Raw genomic sequence first — 13645 nt, forward strand, 5'->3', positions numbered from 1 at the left:
GTGGGGAAAACTCCAGGAGCCATGAGATTATCAGCATCAGCTTCAAGTTGTCTGTCTTTCAAGTTAACAATGTCTTTTTGAGGTGAAGTGTCTTCTCTTGAGATTTATGGTATTTAAATGTCTAAAAACAATGGCAGCTTTGGCACTGAAGGTAGCTCAGAAAGTAATTAGGTAGAAGGGATTTTAGTTAGTTCATTTCTTCAGAGAGTGAATTCTCACTTTTTCAGTAAGGATAATAAATAAGTTACTGGCCTTTTAGGGTTTTTGTAGTTTTCATCTTCATTGAAATTCTTACTTTTTCTTGAATTAACATGCTCAACAATGAGAGTGTCAGGTTTTGCAGATTTAATTTCTTTAGGAATATTTTTCTGTAGAGAGTGTTAGTTCAACCTAATGCCAGGGAGTGGGCATTATATGTCAGAATTCACCCAGAAACAAAATTGAAGTACAGAATAACTGTATTAGCCTTAAGAATTATATCCTCAATTTCAGAGGGAGTGTTTTCTATAATGATATTAGTTGTATCAGCCATCATCCTTTTGTTATAATTCTTAATGTTTAGCTACTTAGATGAGAGGAGATTGTAGCCTGATGTTAATGTTTGCCCAGTGTCAATAGAAGAAAGAGAATTTTCATACTCAGACACGACTTGATCTGGAAAAGGGCAGCAGCATCAACCAGAGCAATAGTTTCCATCCCAAGGGCAAATGCTTTTCTTCATTAGATATGGACTCAACCTCCAAGTTTACAGTGTCTTTTCTCAATAGATTGACCTGGTATAGATATATCACCATTCTCTGTAGAATTATGATAGGTCTAAGATGGGCATTTTTCATTTTAAAGATATAGACAGCTTCACCAGAAATGTTTTTGCTTCAAGGATATGTCACTAGGAGGGTCCCAAAGTCTTTATTGCCATGGGAAATGCTGTCAGTATCAGGGACAGGGAGGAAAGTCTTAAGTTAGTGGCAAGCACAGTTTCTTTATTCTAAGTCATTTCCATTGGCAGTAAATGAAATCACAAGGTAAAGCCATTCTCTGGGTTGCCTAACTCAATGGGAGGTTTCTTAACCTCATTTTTTCCCCTCATCATTTAGAGTTTTTGAGGCTTAATTCAGGATAAGGCATGCTATAAACAGAAGACTTGGTGTCATTTTGGGGGAAATTCTTTTTGTGTACAAAAAAGGGAAAAAAAGATGGAAGTGTTAACTGTATAATTGCTAGAAGTCAGCTTGGAGTACTTGGTATATGTTATATTGAATAGAATTAGAATAAGGAGCAAAATATTCATTTTTATGAGCATTTAATTCCTGGTTAGAAATGTCAGGTGGGGGCGCCTGGGTGGCTCAGTCAGTTAGGCGTCTGCCTTCGGCTCAGGTCGTGATCCCAGGGTCCTGGGATCGAGCCTCATGTTGGGCTCCCTGCTCAGCGGGGAGCCTGCTTCTCCCGTTCCCTCTGTCCCTCTCCCAGCTTGTGCTCTCTCTCTCTGCCTCTCTCAAATGAATAAATTTAAAAAATCTTAAAAAAAAAAGAAATATCAGATGATATGATATCATCTTCATAGATACTAATTTGTCAAATAGTCTTTAATTTCAGGGATTACTGTTTTGTTCACACCAAACTCTGTTTCTACTAATATAGCTGTGAGGTGGGATCACATTGGTTATAGCATAGTAAGTCTTTTCTTTCCTATAGGGGATATTATTATTATTATCTTTTTTTTTTTTTTTTCCTAAAACCATTGACCTCAAAAAGGACACCTCACATTGAGAGTGTGTTTTATCCATCAAAGAGCAGGAAGCCTATGGTGGGAAAATCCTAGTGGGGCTGCTGGAATTTTAGCAGTTTTGAGGATGAAACTGGAGTCATTTGCTCCAGGGAACACAGGAGACTCTTACTTGACCAATAGATCATTACCACCAAAGATATTAGCCGAATTAAGGACAGAGGATCAGATTCTATAGGTGAGTTTCATTTTATCTAAATAATTGTTTCTTTTAATGTTGTAGTGTGTCTATTACACTAATGGAAACTGTCTTTTCTCAGGAAAGCATCAAGTTTATGTTTAAGTAGCAACTTCTTCAGGTCCACGATGAAAGGAAAATGTTTTTTATTTTTTGTTTTTTTAAGTGAAAAAGAGGTTAAGAAGCTGTTAACAAAAGAAGGAGACTTCTGAATAAGGCCTCAAGAAGGTTATTTGGCCATTTATGATTTTCAGGGATACTTGACTAGGAAGAGTCCTCAGGTACAGATTTCGAAAATGCTGATGTCATAGTGATTCCCACCCTTAAGACTGTCTTTGTATGGAGAATATCTTGAGACCTATCAGATGAGATGTCCTGTACAAATTTAAAAGAATCAATTGAGATAAGTGGTTTCTCCTATGGACTCTAGAATTCCTACTTTAGAGTCTATATATCTTCAAATTTTATTTATTTATTTATTTATTGAGAAAATAGAGTTATTAATCCTAGGTGCGGTGATTATAATCACTATTGGAATGTATTTGCTGAGGAAGTTTCAGGTTCAATATCTTCATTCGTGAGAAAATTCTCAGCTTCAGAAACAGGGAGAGAGGTGAGAGGAGCAATTACATCTTGAGATTGGTTATAGCAACATCCATGTTTTTGTCCTCTTCCCCTCCAGTGATTGGAATGTTGGTCCATGAGTAAGGAAATTGTAATTGAAAGATACATTGGACTGTGGTGTCACTGTTTTTTTGTTTCCGAGGAAGATGGTATATATTATAGCAGGGTCAGTTATGACACTCATGTCTGCTTTGTTGTTTATATCCTTTAGAATAATTGTTTCTATATGTGACTGAAGAATATCAGCCCTAAAGAAAGTGTTTCCTATAGCTTGTAGTACAACAGAAATTTCTTGAAACCTAGATAATATATATTTTTTAATCTTGGCACTGGGTTCTTGTGTATCATTTGTGCTTTTTGAAGTTCGAAATTCAGTATTTGTTGCTCTAAAATTGGCTAATTAAATTCCAGCTGGGAATTTTCCTCTACCATGGAAATGATCTCTGTGTAAGATAAAGATTTTTCATCAGTAGGAATAATGTCGATCACTTCTGTGAGTAAGTTTGAGTTCCCGGAAATGAAGTAAGTTTCCTGAGGAACATCTGGGAGGAAATCCTTTGGTTTGTGAAAGCTTGAGTAAGCTGCTACAGGGAAAATGTCTTCATCCTTATTCCATGATTTATTATCAGCAATGACATTTTTATTCACAAGATAAGGCTTTAGGTCAGCATCTTTTAGAGAGTTTGTTTCCACCTGAATAACTGGATCATTTCCTGTTATCCCATTTACATCTGTAAGGCGATTCACTTCAGCTATGTCTTTCACTGCAGAAGCTTTAGATATTTCCCTTGTGTAATAGAAATTTGGTTTACCATATTCACTAGGAAAAAGAGTAGAAAACTTGGTGATTGTTTTCTTGGGTTCTGAATTTTGATCACCAAAGGCATCAATATCAAAAATTTTGCTCTTGTTGACAGTGGTAGCCGTTGTGTTAGCTTTGTCTGAAGAACCTGTGGAATCATCTTGGAGAACAGTATAAACCAAAGGAAAAGCCTTTGGGACTCTTTGACTTCTAGTGTTTCGTCCTTCTGAGGCAATGCCTTTATTGAAGTAAGGTGAGTCTGTAGACACAGGCTCTGATGCTGCTGATACTAACACTGGTGAGTAATATATGTTTGTGCCTTTTGTAGGTTTGGAGGCTGCCGTTTCTTTAGTAGGATCTTTAGAAGTTAGGATGAGAATTTCAGGTAGTCCCATAGATGCTGGTCTTAGAGACCTGACACTCTCTGATGATGGAAGGCTATAATGACCAATGTTATTTTTGTTCTTGGTGGAAAAAGCAGGAGCATATGGCATATTGGCAGACATCTTTTTCAAAGGATAAAAGAAAGTAAGAGCTGTGTTGGTTGCATCTTCTGTGTTTTTTTTCACATTGGAGATGTCATCACTGGAAAGCTGAGCTAAAGGAAAATTACTAAACCTTGAATCAGATACTGTAGCTAGACCTGTTTGATCTTCAGTAAAATCAGATATACTGGATGTGGTAGTGTCTGCTCTCCTGAGTGTAAATGTCTTATAAATGGTAGGTGAAGTGTTTCTCCTGAGAAAATTATCACTATTTTTAAAAGCATGATTAGTAGTATCAGTTGTGAATGTCTTGCTGTCAGCTACAGGTTTTAGGTCTGGAGAAAGGGAATATTCAGTGATTTTATTTTCTAAGTCATAACCTTCAGAGGAAATTATGGTGTCATCATCATTTATGGTGCTTTTTCCTACAGGTGTTTTTTCAGAAAAACTAGAAGGAAAATTTCTACTTGCATCATTTAGGAAGTGAGTTGTAGGTCTGTGAGCTCTGGTATTGACTTTGGCATTAGAATTCTTGAGAGCAATGGCTTCAGGGTCAGTGCTGTTTTCCTGTCTGGGAATCATAGGTTGGTAATTTTCTTTAGCTTTGAATACTGGAGATATTGTTTTAGATAGACTGTCTGAAGCAGCAACTGTGATATATGGTGCATGAGACACATGTGTTTTGGGGGCATGTATGAGTGTACCCATTTTTAGCAGGGAATTATTTGCTCTATCTTCTAATTCAGAGGCATGCATATCTGAGACATACTCAGAACCACTGTCATCAGACGTCATAGTTGTATGGTCCAAATATGCTGGAGTGATTTTGCCTGTAGAAGAAATATCATCTACCCTTTCTGAAGTGTCTTCTGTAAAATAAGTGATTCCATATTCAGCTGCTGTCCCTCTCTTCATAAGCTCTTTCTGCTCAGATATATTCCCTTGTAAAGTACTTGTCATGTCTTTTTCAGAGGTAGTAATTGGTAAAATGATAGCTTTATCAGATGGAATAATTATTTTGTTAAGTGGAATGTTATAATCAATCTCTTTGGTCATATCTTTTCCCATACTAGTAACCGGAACAAGTTCAGAATAGTTGGAAGTCCCCATGGATGTTGTGAAATCAGAAGGAGAAAAAGTTGACCTCCATTGTAGGCTGTGTAGTCTAGTTGGAGTATTTGTGATGGACCCTTCTGAGTTAGTGACTTTATCATGAGAGGTAGGACTAACATCTCCTGGAAGAGTTAATGTGGAATCAGCTAAAAAGATTCCTTTTAAATTGGGAGGTGTTTGAGGTTTGTAGGAAGTAACATTCAATTTAACAGTGAAAGAATCTTCCATATTACTGTCCCCCTTGGAGAGGGGATTGGGTTCAGTTCCTGATGGAAGTATTTTCCTCATAGCTGGGATGAAAGCTGTTGTATTTGTAAAATTATGTAATTTCAGTTTAGCAGCTGGATCTTCTTGATCAAAAAGATTAGCTATTTTCCTTCTTTCATAGACACTATCTTGAGAGTCTTCTCTAAGGGATAAGGCTTTCATCATTGGTCTTTGAGATTTAAAATATATTTTGTCGGTCTTAGTTTTATAATTCTCAGGAGTATCTCTATTCAGAGAGAAAAATGAATCAACTTCACCACCTGTGATACTATCTGAAAAAGTAGTTGGTCCAGTTGGAGAAATATTCCGTGTCAATGGATAGGAAGGAATGTCAGTTTGTCTTACTATGACCTGTCTCGCTGAAACATCACCACCATCAGCATATTCAGTTGCTCTTTCTAACATTTCTGACTCATTTATTACAGATTCAGATAAGGATTTATCTGTTACTAGGCTAGAGGTTTTAGGATTTTCAGGGAAGGAATTAGGAATAAGCATGGAAGATGTTAATAGGGATGAGAATCCCCTAGATTTAACATCTTCTCCAGGTAACATAGAATCACCTCCTTCATAACTACCTTCAGTGGCAGGAGCAATAATGGAATCAGCCACAGTGCTGGGTGCCTTATTCATAGATGAAGAAAAGATTGGAGCTCTGTTGTTTGCTTTCTCAGTATTTTTACCAATGAAGGGAAGATCATCATCAGGAATAACATTGAACTCAGCCAAAGGAATAACGTTGTTCTGTGAATGGGGCATATCTGCCAAGTTTGGTTTATGTTTATTTGCATTGAATTTGGCTGATATGGTGGTTTTTGCTTCATTTGGGGCATCATGATTATACAAAGCAAATGAGACCCCCTTCCTGTTGAATTGGTCTTTATATTCTATATGGTTGGTGATCACAGCAGGATCAATGGAATCAGTTGTGAATATCTTGCTGTCTCCCATTCTTATCATTAGTTCTAGGTCTGGAACAAACATGGACTCCGTTCTTTTGCCTTCAGGGAGAATGATGATGGTGTTATCACCAATTGGAGAACTATTTTCAACAATTGTTTCATCTAGAAATTCAGGTAAAAAAATCCAACTTGGATCAGTTAGAGAATAAATCATGGATCTGGGAACCTTAGTATTAAAATTGACAGAAGAACTTTTGAGAACATCATCAGAATTAAGATGTTTGTCTTTGGGAATAAAGCTCTGGTGTTTTTTGGTAATTTTGATATCATTTGGAGATCCTTGGGATGCATTTTCAGAGACTGCAGCACTGGCATGGGGTGAATGAGACTTAAATACATTGGAGTCATCACTGAGTGTGGTCTTTCTCCTAAGGGCATCATTTCTGTCCCTCACTAGTTCAAAGACATAGTTATCTGCCACATAGTCAAGGGCACTGTCAACAGGTATAATAGTTACCATATCCTCATCATTTGGAATATTTTCCCCTGCCAAAAGGGTGTCATGTTCTTCTTCTGAAATGTCTTCTGTAAAAGGAACTACTTCAGTGGATATATCTTTTCCTATAGAAGTCTTGTCTCCAAATTTATAGTTATTAATAGTATTAATAGGGTTTTTCATGCCTTTTCTTGAAAGAATGATAGTAGGTGAAATAATAGTTTTGTCAGATGGAGTATTTCTTTTTCCAGGTGGAATATTATTAGTCTTTGTTGTGGTGTCTTTTTTCATTTTGATACCTGGATCAAGTTCAGAATACTTGGATAAACTCATGAATGTTGTGAAATCAGAAGGAAGAAGAGTTGATTTCCATGGTGGCAGGCCATATGTCCCAATGGGAGTGTTTATGATGGTCCTTTCTCCAGTAGCACCTTCAGGAGAAGAGCTTTGATCATTAGACCTAGATGCATCTGGAAGAGTTAATGTGGAACCAACTGAAAAGACTCCTTTTAAATTGGGGGGTGCTTGAGGTTTAGTAGAAGCAGCATCAGATTTAACAGTGAAAGAATTATCTTTCAATGTACTTGCATCTTTTGGGAAAAAATTGCCTGCTTGAGAAATGTGTACTTCCCCTTCCACATTGTTGTCACTCTTGGACAGAGTATTAAGCTCAGTTACTGAGGGAAGGATTTTCTTCATAGCTGGATTGAGAATGTTTGCATTTCTGAGAATGGCTGCATTTGTAATGTGACTTAAATCAGATTTAGCAGCTGGATCTTCTTGAACAGAAAAAATAGCTATTTTTCTTTCTTCAGGGACCCTATGTTGAGAGACTTTTGTAGGAGAAAAGGCTTTCAATATTGTTCGCTGAGGTTCAGAATATATTTTATCTGTCTCAATTTTAAAGTCATCAGTAGTTTCTCTATTTGCTGAGGACAGTGACTTAAACTGATTATTTGTGGGATTGTCTGAAAAAGTAGTAGAACCGATGGGGAGTTTTGTTGAGATCAAGGAGTAAGGCTTGAGGTCAGTTTTATTTTTAATGGGATTATCACCATCATTAATAGAATTAGGGTAGTCAATCATAGTCTTAAACATGTTTGACAATGCAGTTGAAGAATTAGCCAAGGAGGTATTTGTCAGTGGGTCAGAGATTTCAAGATTTTCAGTTGAGATATTGGGAATAAACATGGCCTTTTCTGGGATTTGTAGAGTTAGGAATCCCCTGGACCTAATATGGTCTTCTGGAAGCACAGAATCACCTCTTCCATAACTACTCTCAGTGGAGGGAGTAGTGGTTTCATCCACAGGGTTGACTGTATTCATAGGTAAAGAATTGACTGAAGCCCTTTTGTTTAAAATTTCAGTATCATTGATGAAAGAAAGTTTGCCCTTAGGGATGACATTGAACTCAGCCAATGGAATAATGCTGTCCCATGAGTGTTGCATTCCTGCCATATTACTCTTACCTTTAACATTGTCTGCTTGGGATAATAAGATATTTTCTGCTTTACCTTGGGCATCAGTGTTATATATGGCAGATGAAATGACTTTTTTGAAGAACTGATTCTTATTTTCTAATGGAGAGGTGATAACAATGGGATGCATGGGTTCATCTGGGAGAATACTTCCCTCTGCCATGGTTACTGTTATTTCTGGGTCTGGAACAAGGGTGTATTTCATCATTTTGTCTTCAGGGGAAATATTGATGGCGTCATCTCCTTGTAAAGTGTCCCTTTTCAAGGTTGTTTTATCTAGAAACTTGTGAATACTCTCACTTGTGTGAATTAGGGGATGAGTCACAGACCTGTGAGGCTGAGAATTTGAATTGTCAGCGGAACTTTTGAGAACAATAGCATCAAGATCAGAACTGTCATGCTCCTTTCTAGATATGAAATTTTGCAGTATTTCTCTAGTTTTAATTTCAGTTTGGGCTCCTCGAGATAAATGTTCAGGGGTATCAGCACTGGTGTAGAATTGATGAGACCCAACTATTTTGGGGTCATAAATGAGAGTAGTTTTGTTAATAATAGTATTGTATTTTTCTGCCTGTGGTTCTAAGACATCCTCATTTGCGGCATACTCAAGAGCTCTGTCATCAGGCACAGTGCTTATCGCATCCTCAATATGTGAAATATTTTCACCATCTAGAGTAATGTCTGAAATATTTTCTGTAGTAGGAACTATTTCATATTCAGTGATTATATCTTTCCCTAGAGAATTTCTGTGCACAAATCTTTTATTAAAAATAGTGTTCACCATGCCTTTTGTTGAAGTATTGGTATTCGGTGAAATGATGGCTTTGTGTGATGGAGTATTTCTTTCCTCAAATGGAATATTATTATAAGTGTTTGTTGTGGTATCTTTTTTCATTTTGACAACTGGATCAAGTTCAGAATATTCAGGTGAACTCACAGACATTGTGAAATCAGGAGAAAGAATTGATTTCTGTCGTATGTCAGATCCAGTAGGGGCATTATGAAGTAAACCTGCTGTGCCTGCATCTTCTTCAGGAGGAGTGGAGTTTTTATACTTAGGCTTTAAAGTCTTTTCCAGAGACATGGTGGAATCAGCTGAAAGGATTCTTTTTAAATTGAGAGGAGCTTGAGGTCTACCAGAAATACTGAATTTACCAAAGAAAGGATTATCTTTCAATGTCCTTGAATCTCCTGAAACAAAATTGCCTTCTTCATAAATATTGCGTTTCTCCTTCTTGTTATTGGTCTTGGAGAGAATATTGGGCTCTGAGGGAAGTGTTTTTTCCAAAGTTGTAATGAGAACTGTTGCATTTGTAATGTGATTTAAATCAAATTTAGCAGCTTTGTCTTCTTCAGCAGAGAGTTCAGCCATTTTTTTAATTTCAGAAGGGAAGGGTCTTATTTCTGTGGGCAAAAGCACTTTCATCTTTGTACCCAGAGGTTGAGCATCTGTGTTAACTTCAGAAATGTTAACAGTTTCTCTCTCTGCAGTGGGTACTGAATCAGCCTCATCATCTGTGGAATTCCTGGTAAAAGTTTCTGAATCATTAAAAGGAATATTAGAGTCCAAGAGGTGGGGCTGAGTATCTTTTTGAATTTTAATGTCCTGATTTTCTGAAATACCATTTCCATGAATGAAGTCAAGGTATTCAATCCCTGTCTCTGATGCTGATGATATTGACTTTGAAGGGTCAGTCAAGGAGTTATCACTCATTAGAACAGAACCCTTGGTTAAGACTTTAGGTGTAAGAATGATCCTTTCAGATGTTAGTAGAGATGGGAATTCGTTAGATCTAACATTATCTTCATCAGGTTGCATAGAATCTCCCCCTTCATAACTGTTCTCAAGGGAGAGAGCAGTGGAATCAGCAACAGTGTGAGCTGTCCTCATTGGTGAAGAAGACATTGAAGCCCTATTTCTTTTATTCCCAAAATTTTCGTCAACAAAGGGAAGTTCATTATTATTAAGGCTGACATTGAATGTAGTTGAAGGAGCAGTGGCATTCCGTGAATGATAGGTCTCTGCCTTGAAATGTTTATCTTGATTATATTCTGATTTGGGTGACATGTCAGGTTCCCTTTGGTAGTAAGGAGCAGTCAGTGTGACGTATTTCCTGTAGAGCTGGCCTTTGTTAGTTATGGGAGTTGTGCTCATGGTGACATCGGTGATTTCATCTGGGAGCATCATGCTTTCTCCCATAGTTTCTGTTGATTCTGGGTCTGGAGCATTGATATGCTCAATCCATTTGTCTTCTGGAAGAGTGATGATGATGTCATTTCCATTTAGGGTGCCCTTTTCCAGAGATAAATCATCTGGAAACTTGGGGGAGACTTTTCTATTTCCATCTGTGGGTAACTGAGTCATGGTTCTAGATGACTTGCTTTTGAACTTGGCAGTATAATCTTTGAGAAAATCTTTGTCAGAATCGGGGTTTCCATTTCTGGAGATCAATATTTGGTATTTTTGTTTAGTTTTGGGTTCTACAGGATTTTCATTCAGGAGAGTATCAGTGACACGTGCAGTGGGGAAAAGAGCGTGAGGTCCATATCTGTGGAGCCCTTGAGCAGAGGGAAATGTTTTTGTTGTGGGACTGTTCCCTTTTTCACCAACATAAAAGGTATTTTTCTCTGATACATATTTAAAAGTATTGTCATCAGGCCCAGTGGTCATTAGAGTCATATTATTTGGATTGTTTTCCTTTGCCAGAAAAACCACATCTGGCTCTGCTGAAAAGTCCTTTGTAAAAGGAATTACTTTGTATTGAGCAGCATTATCATTTTCTGTAGAATCTGCATGCCTTTTTCCATTTCTAATGTTCCTTATGTCATCAATAATGATAATATTGTCAGGTGAAATGATATCTTTGTCAGGTAGAACAGTGGTATCTCTAGCTATGATAGATTCATCAGTCATTTTTATGTTGCTTTCTCCTACAGCAAACACTGGATCAAATTCAGGATTATTGATGGTAATAAAATCACTAACAAAATCAGTAGGAGGAAGAGTTGGTTTCATGGGTGGATATGATTTATTGTAAGAGTCTGTGGTAGACCTCTTTAAGTTATCATCACCAAGAGAAAATGAGCCTTCAGCCCTGGCCTTTCTCAGCTTTGTCCTGCTTGTTGTGGAATCAGGGTAAAATGTTTCTTTTAAAGTTGCAGGTGCTTTCTGTTCAGCAGAAGCAAAATAAGGCTTAAGAATGAAAGGATTAATGTTCATTGAATTTACCTCTCTTAAGATTACTGGAATTTTGGCTTCAGAAATATAGGATTCATCCTCTACAATAGCCTTATCTTTACCCAGGAAAGCATTTGTCCCAGTTCCCAAGGTAGTGATTTCTTTAGCGGATGGATTGATAACTGCTTTATTTGTATGGTGATTTACAGCTTGGTCAGAACTTTTACTTATCTGCTCTTTTTTGTGGATTGCAGGGTGAAGAACTGTATTAGGTGCAAAGGCTATGGTGTCAGTTTTATCATAAATGCCTCCATTTTCAGCGGTAGGTACGTCAGTGGCTACATTTATAGGGTTATCTGAAAAAATAGTAGAATCTTCCAGAGGAAAAAAGGAGACCACGGAGAAGAGCTGAGGGTTACTTTGCACCTTGGTGATTTCCCTGTTTTGGTTAATGATAATAGAGTGTTCACCTAGTTGCTCTAAGGCCAGCAATTTATTAGATAAAGAATCATCATTTTGATTAAGAGCATCTGCAGTTCTAGATTTTTTCTGATTAGGAATTAATAGAGATTTTAATTTTATGGATAGGACATCATCTATCTCAGGCATGGTAGAGTCACCATTTTTATTTCTCTCCTTAGTGTCAAAGGCGGGGGCATTAGGTGAAATGGTGGTAACGTTTGTTGGCATTTTTGTGGCACTAACAGGATTAAGAGAAGCTATTGAAGCCTTTTTGATTATACCTTTAGTAACTTCACCAACATAAGAGATATTCTTAGCTTGGGAGGCATCATCCTGAGCCAAGAGGTGCATGTGATCCTGTGAAGGTATCACTTCAGCTAAGTTCAATTTATTTTCATTGGCTTTTGATTTTTCTAATTTGATGGTATCTGCCAATTCTGGGGCATTTGTGGTACCAACACTGGATGAAATGCCTCTTCTATAGGGATGACCTTGACTTTTTATGGGGGTAGTGATCTCAGCATGATCAGTGGGCACAGTGCCAAATGTGCTTTCTCCCATGGGAACAGTTGTTTCTGTGTATGGTACAAAGAAATACTTGATGTTTTTACTTCCCAAATCAGAAATTTCAGGGAGAATGATGATGGCATTGTCTTCACTTAGAGATTCTTCTCCCACAGATGATCTTTCTGGAAACTCAGAGGAAAAAGTCTCAGTAGCATCCATTAGGGAGGGTGCCATGGTTTTCAGATGTTGAGTGTTGAAGTTTTTGATATAATCTTTGAAAGAAGTGGCGACAATATCAGAGTCAGAATTTTCTTCTTTGAGAATAATAGCTTGATATTTTTCTTTAGCTTCAGACTCGGGGTGAGTTATTCTATACAGAAGACTCTTTGAGGCCCCTCCTTTAGGGGAGGTTGAATGAGATACAAGTCCATTTGGTCCATGTATAAATGGAATCGGTTTTTTAATAGAACTGGTTTCTTCCTTCTCTAGTTCAAAGGAATGCTTATTTAAAATATAGTCAGAATCACTTTTACCAGGTTCAGTGATGATCAGGTCCATAGCGTCTAGATTATTTTCCTTTGCCAGAGTAGTCTCAGGCCTAAGAATGTAGGAATCAGCTCTTAGTGTATTTGCATATCCTAGTGATTGAGGAGTACCTGCTCCAGGTATACGGTAGTAAGTTTTCACATTTGTGTCTTCAGAGGGGGTAGGAATGGACAAGGTCACAGGTGTAATGCCTACATGAGAATTTGTTGTGCTGTCTTTAGTAGTTTGATCTTTTTCTGTTCCTGGATCACTTTGCTCAGCAGTATAGGATGCATAATTTGTGTGGGAAGTTCCTTTACCTAATACCACAGTGCCTTCTGGAGCCGGGTTTGTATTACCTTTCATTGGAATTCTAAAATCTGGTGTTATAAAGGTAGATCTTTCAGGGGAAGAGATAGAGCTTTTTGGGACATTTTCTTTAATCATTGGATAAAGAATTTCACCCCCAAAGAATGGGGCATATTCAGCATCACTATTACTGTTTCTCACAATCACTTTTCCTTGCAACTCTGGAGTAAATTTCCTAAGTAGAGGTTTTGAGCCTTCAGTCGTATAGGATGATGCAGGATTCTCAAATTCAAGTTGGTCAGCTATGGTTTTGGTTGTTCCTTTGAATCTGGTGGAATTATATACATCAGAATGAAGAGGATAATGTTTAGCTGTCAAGTTGTTGCCTTTAGGGACATTGTCACCTGCAATAGGTGTAACATAAATATTATCCCTCACATTTTCTTCTTTAAGTCTGTCTTCCTTTGCCATAATGCCTGTGTCTTTTTGGGGATATGCTTCAGAGTTCACTGTTCTATCTTCCTTGAAAGGGC

The 13645-nt window shown here is 37.5% G+C and overlaps 1 long non-coding RNA gene across 2 annotated transcripts in view; it reads left to right on the forward strand.

Annotated features, from left to right (window-relative positions):
- Window positions 1-13645, forward strand: part of LOC148109549 (uncharacterized) — a 141038-nt gene that overhangs the window by 22871 nt on the left and 104522 nt on the right. The gene's annotated exons all lie outside the window — the stretch shown is intronic.

This window comes from Ursus americanus, chromosome 8, assembly GCF_024610735.1.
Source record: "Ursus americanus isolate L20-20 chromosome 8, mUrsAme1.1.p, whole genome shotgun sequence".
Taxonomy (NCBI): domain Eukaryota; kingdom Metazoa; phylum Chordata; class Mammalia; order Carnivora; family Ursidae; genus Ursus; species Ursus americanus.